The sequence below is a fragment of the Rutilus rutilus genome, assembly GCF_951802725.1.
Source record: "Rutilus rutilus genome assembly, chromosome: 14".
NCBI classification, from domain to species: Eukaryota; Metazoa; Chordata; class Actinopteri; order Cypriniformes; family Leuciscidae; genus Rutilus; species Rutilus rutilus.
Window position 1 is genome coordinate 5,052,274 of NC_140219.1, and position 13,849 is coordinate 5,066,122.

The window sequence follows — 13,849 nt, forward strand, 5'->3', positions numbered from 1 at the left end:
CAGGGGCTGTAACTAAACTGACTTGGAGACTAGATAATCATTGACTTGTTTTAAAAGTACGCCCATATTGTACTGGTCCCCATTGATGTTTCTGCTGGAAAGAGCGCGTTTCATTTCGTGCACGCGCATAAGAACGCATGTTAACGTGCGACACGGTTATCTTTTCCGAGCTGCAGTTTATAAACAAACACCGTTGCCCTTTGTCTTTTATCAAACATAATAAATAGTTGTATTTCACTCTTCCTTTTTTTGTGTCAGGCACAAAGTCACAGAACAGCTCTGGAAGTGGCCGGCATTAGCAAGCAAGACACAGACAGGCCAAAAGATGCACTGGCCAGCTGGGTTAGACAGACAGACTAGAGAGAGACGCACATCAACTTAACATTACTGTTCTTTGCTGACATCAAACTTGGAGAGGAGAGAACACAAGTCTGCCTGATTGCTGTTCCCGCAATTCACTCTCATGGTGTTTTTTTTTTTCTCTCTTTTTGTGACCAGAAGGATAGTTCCACTTAAATTTTTTAATCGATGTTGTAAACTTTTATAGACACGCTTTGACACGAGGGGGAGACGGGGCCTTGAGTAATTTGCGGGGCCCTACGCATCTTGCAACGTGTGCATAGGGCTGATCGGCTCTGAATACTTCCTTCATGACCTTCAGAAAGAAGAAAATAGCTTTATGATTTAAAGGACAGTGTGAAATAAGAGAGATGATGACTTATAAAAACACGACTGGTCTGAAACTCAGAAAAGGGTCCAAACATTTGCTGATGTTTTTAATGAAAAGCTGTATAGTAAATGGACTGTCTGTGGAGGCCTTCAGTTCAACTGCTTGGGCCAAACCCAGGCTTGATTCTCTTTTCATATGGTATTTTTTGGCTCTGAAGTGCAAGTCAGTGGCGGCTGGTTCTTTTCAGGAGCTGGGAAGCACAGATTAAATTGAGCAATGGTTAAATGAACACCTAGATCTATTTGATTATTTTGGTGTTTGCAATGTTGCTTCCAAAAGCTTCTCAAACAACCTCAAAACAGTGAAATTACTTTACCAGAAACTACAGTTTTACAATAGATACAAAGCTGCAAAAGAATGATAAACTAAATGCATTTATCTGTATCTTGAGCATGTTGTGCTCGCCCAGACTCTTTATACATTAAGGTGCCGCATTGATATTCCTATGCTGATAATGCAGTTAAACTAAGCATTTTTCTCCAAAGGTTTTTGTTTTCTGCATTTCTGTCACTAATGTCGCATCTGGCTTTCTTAGTTGGGGACAATATGGGCGGACTGGCCATCTGGAGCACTGGGAGATTTAGCGGTGGGCCGCTGGACAATGTAGGCCGGCCCGTTGCTTTGAAAAACATAAAGAATGAATAATAGTAGGCATTTACGTATTCCGTCGGCCAAGGTGAATGCTCGTGCGGCCAAAATGACTTTAAATTAGTAATCTATTTAGCTTGCTCTGGCTCATTGCAGCAGTCTAATGTCAAAATGTTTGAGATGGCCAATCAAATCAAAGAAGGATGGGTTTACTGTTCACCGAAGCCGAGGCCAAGCAGAGATTCAGCACGGCCCTTTTTAACGCGAATGCGAGGTAGGATGCAAGGAGCTGAACATGATAAGGCAATATACAGCAATATTTGTCAACCGTTCAAAATAAAAATGGTAAATAGGGTGGCCACCTGTCCGGTTTCATGTCGGACAGTCGATTTTAAAATGTCTGTCAACCGGCAAAACCTTGAGCTGGATGCTCATTTGTCCTCCTTTTAAGATCATCACTATTGTATACTTTATCCAATGGTATGTAATTAATAAAAAAAATATTAATAAATTAAAACATAGGCTAAGTTTAAGCTAATATTACGTGATGTACATTTTAGACACAATATTGTCAATATTGAGTGTTTTGCTCCAGACAGAGTCTCAGCAGAATGTGTGCGTCTCTGTTCAACAGCGTCTGAGTCGATAATTTAATGACCCATTCATAAAGATAGTCACTTACTTCGTTTCTGAATGAATCAGCCATTTTGAACAAATCGGTTGAATTATTAATAAATTAATCAATGACTCACTTATTAAGAAAGTGACTTGTTGTCACCTACTGGCAAATTTAGTTTAATATTTAAAGTATAATTTAATTTCTTTTCTAAAATTTCATATTTCTATATTCAATAGCCTATATTTATATTTAAAACAAATGCCAAATTGCGCTGTGTTATGTTTGGTGTGTTGCGGACCACTTTTTAAACCCAGTCTTGTTTAATATTCTGCAATATTATTGATTTAACTGTACTGACACTATTGGACGAAAACTGAAATGAGCTCGACACTGACATCACAAGAGCTGCTTTATAGCTGAATTGAACTCATTTCATATTTGACAACCTTTACACAGTTATTGAACTGAATGAACACTGAACTGACCTCAGCTGATCAATGACACTGTTTTATTTTTAGAGCTGTTTTAGAGTAGAATTGAACTCTGTTTGCATCACTGAATCCTTATTTTCCTGTAAAGCTGCTTTGAAACCATCTGTATTGTATAAAGCGCTATAGAAACAAAGGTGACTCGAAGCATTTTTCTGCTAGTCTTCTCTTAAACATTTGGGAATATGACACGTCTAAGACATTCATCAGCAAACATAATTTCATAAAGTCAAACAAAATTTTATTGAATCTACACATAGAAAAGTACATGCATTTGCTAAACACTGACTGCAAGAAATGTTCATCTCTCCGACAGACTGCAGGCGAATCTCACACAAACATTAGCGACGGCTGCTGCAATATTTATTTTGTTTTTGTATTACAGTGTGCAAAAAAAAAAAAAAAAGTTTTAATACAAATACTACAATATAAACGGTATAGCTTGTTTGTATTATGCTATTTTAAAGGTTCCTAATTTAGTTCTGTAGGTCTCCTATAACACACAACATTAGCGACGGCTGCTGCATTTTAAGGGCTTTTCAAAATCCGATTGCAAACTCAGTCCTGTCCCAAAGTGGAGCTGCTACAGGCCGGATAAACAAATATTTGACATCAAACTCTCATTAGGGGCTCTTTAGCTTAGCGTCGATCGATGTTTTAGTGTAAAATATGTGGTTAATTATAATTAAGAATGTAATTAAAACAATAATTTATGCTACAATAAGTTACATCTGTTGGTACGATGAGCTTCTGAAGACCGTTATCATTCTGGTGTAAACATTTATAAGCTACAGCTCTCAGGCCATGAGCTAAAGCGAGACTATAATTTTGCTCAAAGTTTACGGTGGTCTCAGCAAAACTAGGCTAAATGTGTCTGTGGGCTCACAGCTCCGAATCAAAGGGGAATTGTGGGAAAAGTGAAACTCATTTTACCCTCAGAAATGTACCCTCTACAAATCTGTGTGATGAAGCAGAAGCTGGCAGACCTTCTCTAACCTGCAAACTCTCACAATGAAATGTCGCTGTGGTAACCTTTCTCCACACAGCAGAAAAACTTCTCTCGGTGGAAATTATGACCTTTGCAAGTTTGTTTTTGAATGAATGCTTCGGGTTTAATATAAGTTAAGTTTGTAAAAGTGAACAAAAATGTGTGATTAACTTACAAGACATTGCCAGGAAATGCACAGAACGCTTTGAGAACGCAGTGGAAAAGGGGTCTTTTATTTTGATGTTCTTTTGTCTTGAAGTTTCTGGTTTCAGTTCCTGTGATTTAGTTCCTGTTTCCATTATCATCTTGTTTGTTTCCATAGTTACCTGTGTTTGTTATAGCTATGTCAACTAATGACCTACACCTATCCTTCATTTAGTCCCTTGTCATCTTGTGTATTTATACCCTCAGTCTTCATCTGTTCTTGGTCTTGTGTTAACGTTTTGTGCTGATATCTGTTTGGTTACTAGTTTATTAAATATTATTTCATCATTCATCTGTGTTAAGCCTTACTGTTATGAATTATCAAGTCAAGCCAGTGTGTGACAGGTGGCAAATATCAACCCTTAATGAAAAAGTTCATCTCTGTCACTGCTGGGAACTGACCACTGCACAAATAAAGAATATGAAAAGCTTGTCAATATCAGGCCTAAACCAGTCAAGATACCAGCACATCTTGGCACAACATTATTGACAAATCCCAGAAAATATCTATATAATTTTTTTTGTCAATAGCGCACACCCCTACCAGGAATACATGTTAAATTAACTTTTTGAAAGTATAGCCACAAAACGGCTTTTACGCAGAGAAAATCCCACCCATTCTCATTATTTTTTAAATGAGAAAAACATGCTGTTTAATATAAGCATTACATCTGAAGTAGATCTGAGTGCGCTGAGTATATCAAAACACTAATGCAATTCATGCTGTCCTGTCATTTATATTCTGACCACGTTAATGTTCCAGCTACTTTAATATTCGGTGTCCTTCAAACACAAGATAGTGTCTGAATATACAGAACTAAAAAAGCATTTGAACACTTAATGCTTGAATGTCATTGCATTAAATAACAAAATCTCCAAGTAGGTGTCATTTATTTTAAACTATAAGTTGCACAAACAAACTTTGCAATCAAAACTTTTGATTGCAGACAAAAAGAAGATTGTTGGGTTTAAAATCCTGAACCAATAGAAATAGTTGAAGAAGAGAACTTTCTAGATACCTTGAAAATATTTATTTAGTTTTTGTATTACAGTGTGCAGGGTTCCTAATTTGTTCTGGATGTCTCCTATAACAGGATTACAAGCATCAAAGGTAAAAAAAAAAAAAACCTCATAATATATGCACATCACCTAATTTCTCAAAGACTTGAAACCGATTCAGCCTCTCTAAACCCCCTCCCTTCTGTGAGCCTGCTCTACTCTGATTGGTCAGATTGCCCAGTCTGTTGTGATTGGTCTACTGCTTACAGCGCGTCTCGGAAACTAAACGACCATTACCATATCTGAACTTCAGCTCTGGAGGCTTCCTAAATCCTCAGAGATTGTACACACTGTAAGGACAGTAACGTTGGTGTCGATTATCAATTTGAGTGTGAGTCTGATGATGAAACATTGGAAGAACTAGTTATTCAACCCGAACCTCCATCACAAGGACTTCATAAGTAGGACATTTCTCAGTGATGATTTTTACTTTATGTTTGTCGCACATTATGAGATGACTGATGTAACATTAAGGTTTGTAAAACAAATATTGCTCCATCCTTTATCATTACTCAAAGTAGTAAGAACAACAGACAATCTGCATTAATAGACACAGTTCTAGGTAATAGTGGGTCCACAGCTGATTATCAGAACTATTTCAGTAAGACAGTAATAACGTGACTAACCCGGTTAGCTGGAGACCTACACAATATTAAACACAAAACATCTACACAACACGAACCAGCTTCAGTGTTTGAGGGTCAAAGTTGTTCACAGGCAGCCGATACAGACCATAGGTGGGCATTATGCAAATGTGTTTTGTTTTACAAATTAATGTTACGGAAGCAAGACTGGAATTACTGGCGACTCATTTCGACAGTTCAGAATCGATCCTTTCATTTAGGAGACAATAACTTTATTTGTCATGCACTTTTATCTTTAAACATTTGCAGACCTTATACATTCACAGACAGCTATATTACACACAGCAAGGTAATATGCCAATATCTGTATTTGTATCTGTAATAATCTCAAAATTATTCATATCTGGATCTAGCAGTACTAGTTCGGTTGTGCTTCCCAGCTCAGGGATCTTTCTCAATCCTGATAAACAAATATTGAAATATCTTCTAATTAAAACAATAATACTAAAATTAAATCAAAGAAAAAAATTCCAGATGAACTTATGTCGGGACAATCATCCACAAATTCAAATAAGAGGAGTCGGACTCTGTGTAAATAGCTGATTAGAGAACTGGAAGTTGACTGAAAATATTCAGTGGTTGAAAATTGCTAAAACAATTTTATGCATGCAAATGTAGCTTATCATATAAGGTTTAAAACATTGAAATAGATATATCAAGTAAAGAAAAGTAAAGAAAACATTTACACCCATTCACTTCACTCTCATTACTGCGTAGTGATTTTAGAGGTTTATGTATAATTTTGTGCTTTCCCATGGATCACCTGTTATCCAGCAAACACGAGGAGTGACTGTGTCAGCCAAATATATCTTCTATTATTCTACAGAATTATTCGTTATTGGTTTTGAAGCCTTTATCCGTGCCTTTCCGAATAAGGTATTCGGCTTCGGGCACATACCTAAAAGGTAATATCTGAAAAAGCATAATAGGAACACTTTAATTAATTATGGTGGTTGATTATGATTTGACTTTTCTAACTGTAGTTAGTGTGTAATGTTGCTGTTTGAGCATAAACAACATCTGCAAAGTTACAACGCTCAAAGTTTAAAGCAAAGGAAGATATTTGCTTTTAAAGAAAAAAATGTTTAAGGACTAAAACAAACAGCTGGTAGGGATTTTTTTATATTTTTTTTATTGAAACAAATTAATCAAATCACTGACTTCAGCAAAAGAAACAACAACAAGAGAGAGAAAAAAAAATCTGGAATGGTAAAGAACAAGCTAAACATTTCTTTCCTTTTCCTATTGACACATTCAAGATTCATAGAATTTGGTAAACATATGTGGGGACATTACAATATAAAGAATTCCTCCATAAAGTTTAACAAAATTTCATTCTTTTTATTGTTAATTAACTTTAATGACTTCTTCAGCGATTCCATATCTATTAAGAATAAATTACATTTAGGTGTGCATTTGGCAAATTTTTGTTTATGGACTTCAAAAAGTAAGGTGACTTTTCATCAAATGTTTCAACTCATTTGGAATAGCTTTAATAACTTGCTGAAACTCTTTAAATGGAATGGGGAAATTGTAGCTAAACATAAAAACTTAATTAGACAAAACATTTCCATTTTCATCAAGTATATATATCTTTTTTCAAACCATTTGTGTAAAAATAAAGATTTATTCCTAGAGGTAATGAGACAATTGTTCAAGAGAAGCATTTTGTGTGGAGAAAAATTGTGAATAAAAAAAACAATTTTCCAAGCTAATAACACTTGCTGGTAAAATCTGGATAGTTTAATTGGTAATTTCCGAGGCAGAGAGTTACATCTCAGTAGAAAAGATAAGCCTTCAAGCTTTTTGAAAATGGACTGAGGAATAAAGAACCATAATGAATTTTCATTTCTTTAACAGTTTCTTAACCAATTAAGATTATAAGTATTGTTAATAACTCTTTTGCCTGATATAATGTCCTTTTTCCAACTCGCAAGGTTGTTTTTTCCAAATAAAGTCGAGAAAGGTTTTATTAATTTCTTTGGAAGTTTTATCACTGACATAAAGGGAGAGAGCTGGGAAAACAAATCTGGAAAACCCCTCAGCTTTGGAAAGCAAAACTCTCCCAAACAAAGTCAGATCCCTTTGTAACCAGTTATTCAGAATGTATATATATATATTTTTTTTTTGGCATAAAATTCAGTTGTTCACATGTATGTTTATTTTTAGAAATATGAATGCCAAGGTATTTAACACAGTCCTTTACTGGTATGTTTTCAACTAATAGATCTATAGAATCGTGTATAAATAGTATTTAGCATTTTTTAAGATTTAACATTAAACCAGAGGATTTGGAAAATTTGGATATACATTCCAGGGCCGTTCAAAGAATTCCTTGCTTTTTATCTCTCAGAAATAAAGCAGTGTCATCTGCCAATTGAGAAATTTTGATTTCTCTATCAAATATTTTCAGTCCCAGAATGTTATGATTATTCAAAACATGAACAGAAAGAAGTTCAGCCACTAATAAAAACAGAAAGGGAGAGATTGGACAGCCTCGGCGTTGTAAGAAGGATCCACTGAAGGCAAGCCTTGAGAACCCAAGTGCAGCTTTATTGACAAAATGAAACAAAAGCATGGCGTGGGCATGAAACAAGACAAAAAGCTATGAACAAAAACTCGCACAAAGGTGGTTACAGAAATTAACACTAGACAAAGACACATGACAAACATGAGGGCTTAAATACACAGACTAAAGACAAGAGACACCTGTGAACCTGTGAACAATGATCAGACAATTAACCAATGACAAGACACATGGCAGGATCACATGACAAACAGGGAAACACATGACAGACATGAGCATGACAAGAACAAACCAAAAATCATGACAGGCGTATGCCAATGATGGATCCCAAATCTTTTAGAGGTTCCCATATTAAGAATAACAGAGCTATTAATATCTTTATAAAATATTCTATAATATCAATAAAATGATTGCCAAAACCAAAAACTTTCAGTGAGTGGAGTAAGAAGCCGTGTTCAGTGGTGTCAAAGGCTTTACAAAAATCTAACAACACAATAAGAGCTTGAATCAATTTGATCAGAACAGCCTACTCTAGACGGTCAATTATAAGGCGAATGTTATTACTAATGTGTCTATTTTTCATGAAACCTGTTTGAGTCTCATTAATGATTTCATTTAATCCGGATTTTAATCTTTTAGTGCAAACAATTTATAGTCTATATTTAATAGAGTGATAGGTCTCCAATTATCTATATTTTGGGCATCTTTATCTGGTTTAGGAATAAGGGAGGTTAATACTTGTTTCATAGTTGTGACCAAATCCTTTTTTTATATATACATGCATTAAACAAAAAGAAAAGGGGATCTTCCAATTCCTTCCAAAAGTGTTGGTTAAATTCAGTTGAAAGCCCATCTGGACTCGGACTCTTACCCTTTTTCATATATTGGAGAGCTGACGGTAATTCCTTAAGGTCGGAGTCACAAAGGGTTTTTGAAGTCATTACTAATTAACGGAATAAAATCTTGAATGTCATTAGTAAGTGATTTACAAAAATCATAATTAAAGTTAGACTGATAAAGTTTTTCATAAAAGGAGCTGACAAAATCTGAAATTAGTTTGGGATCCTTGCATAAGGTGTAGTTAATATATAATGCAGACGAAGAATTTCTCTTAAAATTCCTTTTTCAAGGGCAAAAAAATGTAGGCTATATTACTCTCTCCCTTTTCTATCCACCTAGCTCTTGAACACACAAAAGCCTTGCTAATACAAGTCATCAAGTTTTAGTTTTAAGGACTGGAGCTCACTTTCCTGTGTTTGAGAGTGTCTGAACTTTCCAAAGAGTATCAATTTTGTTTGATAGGTCTGTTTCTATGCAATCTCTGTCTTTTTTCTCCTAATAGCTAATTCTCTGGATTAGAATTTAAATAACTCCCATTTAGATGCATAATCTGATTTCTCTGAATTAAAGATATTGGTGGCTAAGATAGAGTTGTTAAAGTTTCCAATATCCACGGAGGCAGTCTGTAAAGACAACTCAATCAGAAGGTGATCTGAAAAGGGAGCATAATGATGGGAGATACTGTATCTTGAACATGTTATAGCAGACTGGATGAAATAAGAAATGGGTCAATTCTCGATTTTAAAGACTTTGACGCATTGCTCCATGTATATTCAAATGAATTACTATTAAAGTAGCGCCACAAATCCACTAAAGATAGATCTTTGCATAAGGAATCAATAATATTAGAGCTTTGAGAGTGGGGTCTTACTTTCCATGGAAACCTATCCATTAAATCATCAGGGACTTCTCCCACGATTATTAACTTAGCATTTGCGGTTGTTTTCAGCAATTGAGATTAAATAAGATAAATGTCAGTGAAAAAGGAATTATTCATAGTGTGTGAGTTAAACCCATAAATATTACAGATAACAAAGATGGCATTATCTAATTTAACAGTTAGAATAACCCATCTGCCTTCAGGGGAGGACACAGAATTAACAATATCTCTTTTAAACGTATGAATTAAAATAAGAACACCAGCTGAATTATTTGACCCATGACTAAAATAAACCATATCGCCTCATTGAGCTTTGCAAAATTCAGCTGAATGAGTCTCTTGCAAGAAAATTAAATCTGCATTATAACGTCTGCAAACCAGAAAAATTGCTTTTCTTTTAATGACATCTCTTCAGCCCCACACATTCAAACTGGTTGAACTCGAATTTGTCCATTAACAAAAGAAAGTATGATAAAAAATTAGGGGGACAAAGAAAGAAAAGGAAAATGACAACCACAAAGTGTATTGAACACCTAACTTGGAAGTTATGTAATGCTGTTTTCCTTTAAGAAGGATCAGGGTATCAGTAGAATAAGGTCGAAAAGCCGGATTTTTTTTCAATCAGTCAATCGAACCTGGCGCGGTTAGAAACTTGTATTCAGTTTATGGATGATGTGCTGAATTGGCAGCGATTCTCTTGTTATTGATAACAGCAAAGGGACCGCTGAAACCGGCCTTCTTTCCTTCCTTCCGTGCCGCCAGGACAAGGGGCCAAAGTTTATTTCTGACTTTCAATGTCCGCTTTGGAGAGAGATTCCTTGACATAGAGAGCGTTCTCTCTGAGGTAGATAGAACTCTTAGCTTCCATCCATATGATGTCGCGGTACCTCCGTGTGGTGAATCGAATGATGATGTGTCGCGGCGAGCCATCCGGCCGTTGCTTGCCTACACGATGGAGCACATCCACAGCCTCCTCCAGCTTGTCTTCGCGGGACCACCTTTGCAAGATGATTGATGGTGATCGCTTGGACATTTTCTTCCTCATGTTCTTTCACTCCAAGCAATTTCAAACACCATCTGCGGCTGTACCTTTCTAGCTCTGCCACTCTAGACTTGAGAGAAACATTCTCCTGTTGCATATGTTGTATCAAAGCTTTGGCCTTACCGATCTTTTTCGGCGCGAGTGGCAACATCTGAAAGGAGTCGATTGACGGTGTCAGACAAAGAGTTCACTGCGGCAGTTGTGATCTCAGTGGAGCTCTCGATGTGAGTTATCTTTTGAAAAAACGCGTCTTGCTTGGAGTTCAGGTACTGAATAGCATCGAATATCTCAGTAAGCGATACAACACTATCAGCTTTTGGCTTTTTTCCAGGAGGACTTTTGCTGGGTGTAGCACATGCGTCGAAATCCTTTTCAAACTTATCTTGTGATCTAAGGGAGGCTTCTCCATCTTTGTCTGACTCCGGTTTGAACATAAAAGGCTAAAAGTTTTTGAAATTTTCAGTGCATGTCTGTGTGAAGTAAAAGGACACAAGCTGTTGAAGCTCCGCCCTCTGTGCCGGAAGCAGCAGCTCATTTGCATTTAAAGGGACAGACACAAAAACGGTGCGTTTTTGCTCACCCTAAAAAAGTGACAAATTTAACATGCTATATAAAAATATCTGCGGGGTATTTTGAGCTAAAACTTCACATACACACTCTGGGGACACCAGAGACTTATTTTACATCTTGTGAAAAGGGCATTAAACCACCCCTTTAAGTGCATCATCCAGGTTTTTAAAGTGTACTTTTTTTATTTGGCAATTTCAATTTGAACACACTACTCCCACTACCACAGCACGGTGGATAAGAATGCGAATTGAGACGCACCTACTGACTCTTCAAACATGAAGAAAAGTGAACATTAGTGAAGAGAAAAGATCCTGCAGATACAGACACTTGCTTTGGTGTTTTTTTTTTATCTGGCATTCATATATTTTTTATTGTGGCTGTACAGGGGGAAAAAAACAGCTTGTGGTTCATAGATGAGCTAGAGAACGTTTATCAAACACATGCACATCACAACACCACCTGCTGCACAAATAGCTATCACAGACATGAATTCAGTCCACAAATTCATTTAATCTCACAGCCTGTCTCTCTGTGGTTTAGGTAGATGAGTGTTGTGGGCAGGCTGGTGGTTATCTGCTCTAAGATGATCCTTCTCAGGTTTGCTCCGCGGACTGACAGCATGGCTGGAGTGTGTTTGAGAAAGTCAGAAACTGTCTCACAGTTCACGGGAGACTAACTGACTCTGGCTGCGTGTTTGTTCCTCTATTTTCCATTCACTTCCTGTTTGCTCACTCGTCCCTTCACTCCCTTGCTCGCGCTCTCGCTCTGATGTTATCATGTGGTGACAGTTTAGAGCCCGCGGGCATGACAGGTCAGCCATACACTCAGAGACGACTGTGTGTGTGTGTGTGTGTGTGTGTGTGTGTGTGTTTGTGTCATGTCGAGGACATCAGCAGGACAGAGCAGACAAACACAGTAAAGCTGACAGATAAACTCCCAATGACACAAAGGCACACACATCACATGCTTTGAATGCAGGATTTCCTCACAGCCACTGAGCAGATAATAGCCTTAATTAGCATATAAAGAGAGAGAGATTAGCTTTTTTTCCCAGCAAATATCTTAAAGAGTTAGTTCACACAAAAATGAAGAAAAAGTGGACCCCGCAACAGTCTGCAAATTACTGCCTGATTAATTTTTTTTTTTCAAACATAATGTTGGAAAACACTTTTATCAGAATAATTTTTGTATATTTTTAGTTAAGGATGTTAAGTTATTAAGCAATTTCTCATATGTTTTTTCCTTTCTTTTATATATTGACCACTAGGAGTTGTTGAAATCAGACTTAAAGGAGTGACGCACTTAAAGCGGTGATATCTAAGTGGGTGAGTTGTTTACTAACTATCTAATTAGTCTTCCCATTAACACCATCACTTTTTTCATTCAGACCGATTCAAGAGGCAGGATTTATCACAAAAAACAATCATAACCAATCATAACCGATCATGTCCAATCACAGCATGATGGAGGCATTGCCTCCTCTTACGTGACTTTCCCCCATTCATTCTCAATTAAATCAAACCCAGCGCACGCTTTAGGGGTTCTGTTCAATCTCAATGGGCTCAGGGAAGGCACGAGAGACGCAGCACCCCGTAGGTATCGCTGTTGGAAAGTGTTTCTTTACAAAAACAAGTGATTTATACATTTTTTAATGTCAACGTTGTTTTGGAGGAGACACTGCCTCCCTTGCCTCCTTGGAGGAAACGCCCCATATATATAAATATATAGAGAGAGAGAGGAAGAGGACTGTGCATGTTACTAAACGAGACATTTTGTTAAACTGTTTAACTTACCTCGACCTCCTGAACAAGACAGCAGAAAGAGAGAGAGAAAAAAAATGATCAGGTTACCAGTTACCAAATTATCAAGAACCAAATGCAAGATACTCAATATGAATTAGTCTTGTTTGTTGTTGGTCTCATGTTTACAGCAGAATCACAGATGTGACGACATTCAACACAACAGTATAAACCTTTACCTTTTACTTTACTTTATTGTCCTCGAAAGACAATTTGTTATGTAGACAGCAGTATGCATACATATACAGCAACACACACACACAATAACACACATTTTATAATAATTAATTAAAAAATGTGATTGCAAAAGGGATATAAGGAATTCTTCTATTTATTTGATTTACACAAAGGGAGTTTAAATCTCCGGCCTGAGGGAAGCAGTTGGAAATCAATACACAATGGGTGGCTGCCCTTCCTTGCCACTCTTTGCTCATAATAAATCAATTTGTATAATAGTCGTTAAGTCCGTTCAGACAGATTCAATAAAACAGGTATAGCACATTTTCATAAAAAAGAGACATCCATATTAAAAGTGTGAAGTTTCCTCATAAAATGCATGCGCTGAAGAGCTTTCCCTCTAATGTCAGTGTTTGGCTCAAAATTTAATTTATCATCAAATACCGTCCCTAAATATTTATAACGTGCATTGGACAACACACCATTAACACATACTCTTTGAGATCTATTAGTTAAGAAATTCACCAACCAACACACAATGTTCAAATGAAAATTGTCGATAAGTCTTCTTACCAAAATGTGGGGCTAAACACAGTTAAACGCAGAAGGAAAATCAACGAAAAGCAAATGTACATGATTTTTTTGTACTTTCCAAGAAGAGTTTTCCGAGAATCAAGTGCTGATTGTGTCAAGG

General features: G+C 36.6%; 1 protein-coding gene across 1 annotated transcript in view; it reads right to left on the reverse strand.

Annotated features, from left to right (window-relative positions):
* Positions 1-13,849, reverse strand: part of spock1 (SPARC (osteonectin), cwcv and kazal like domains proteoglycan 1) — a gene marked incomplete at its 3' end in the record, with an annotated part of 213,118 nt that overhangs the window by 86,568 nt on the left and 112,701 nt on the right. The gene's annotated exons all lie outside the window — the stretch shown is intronic.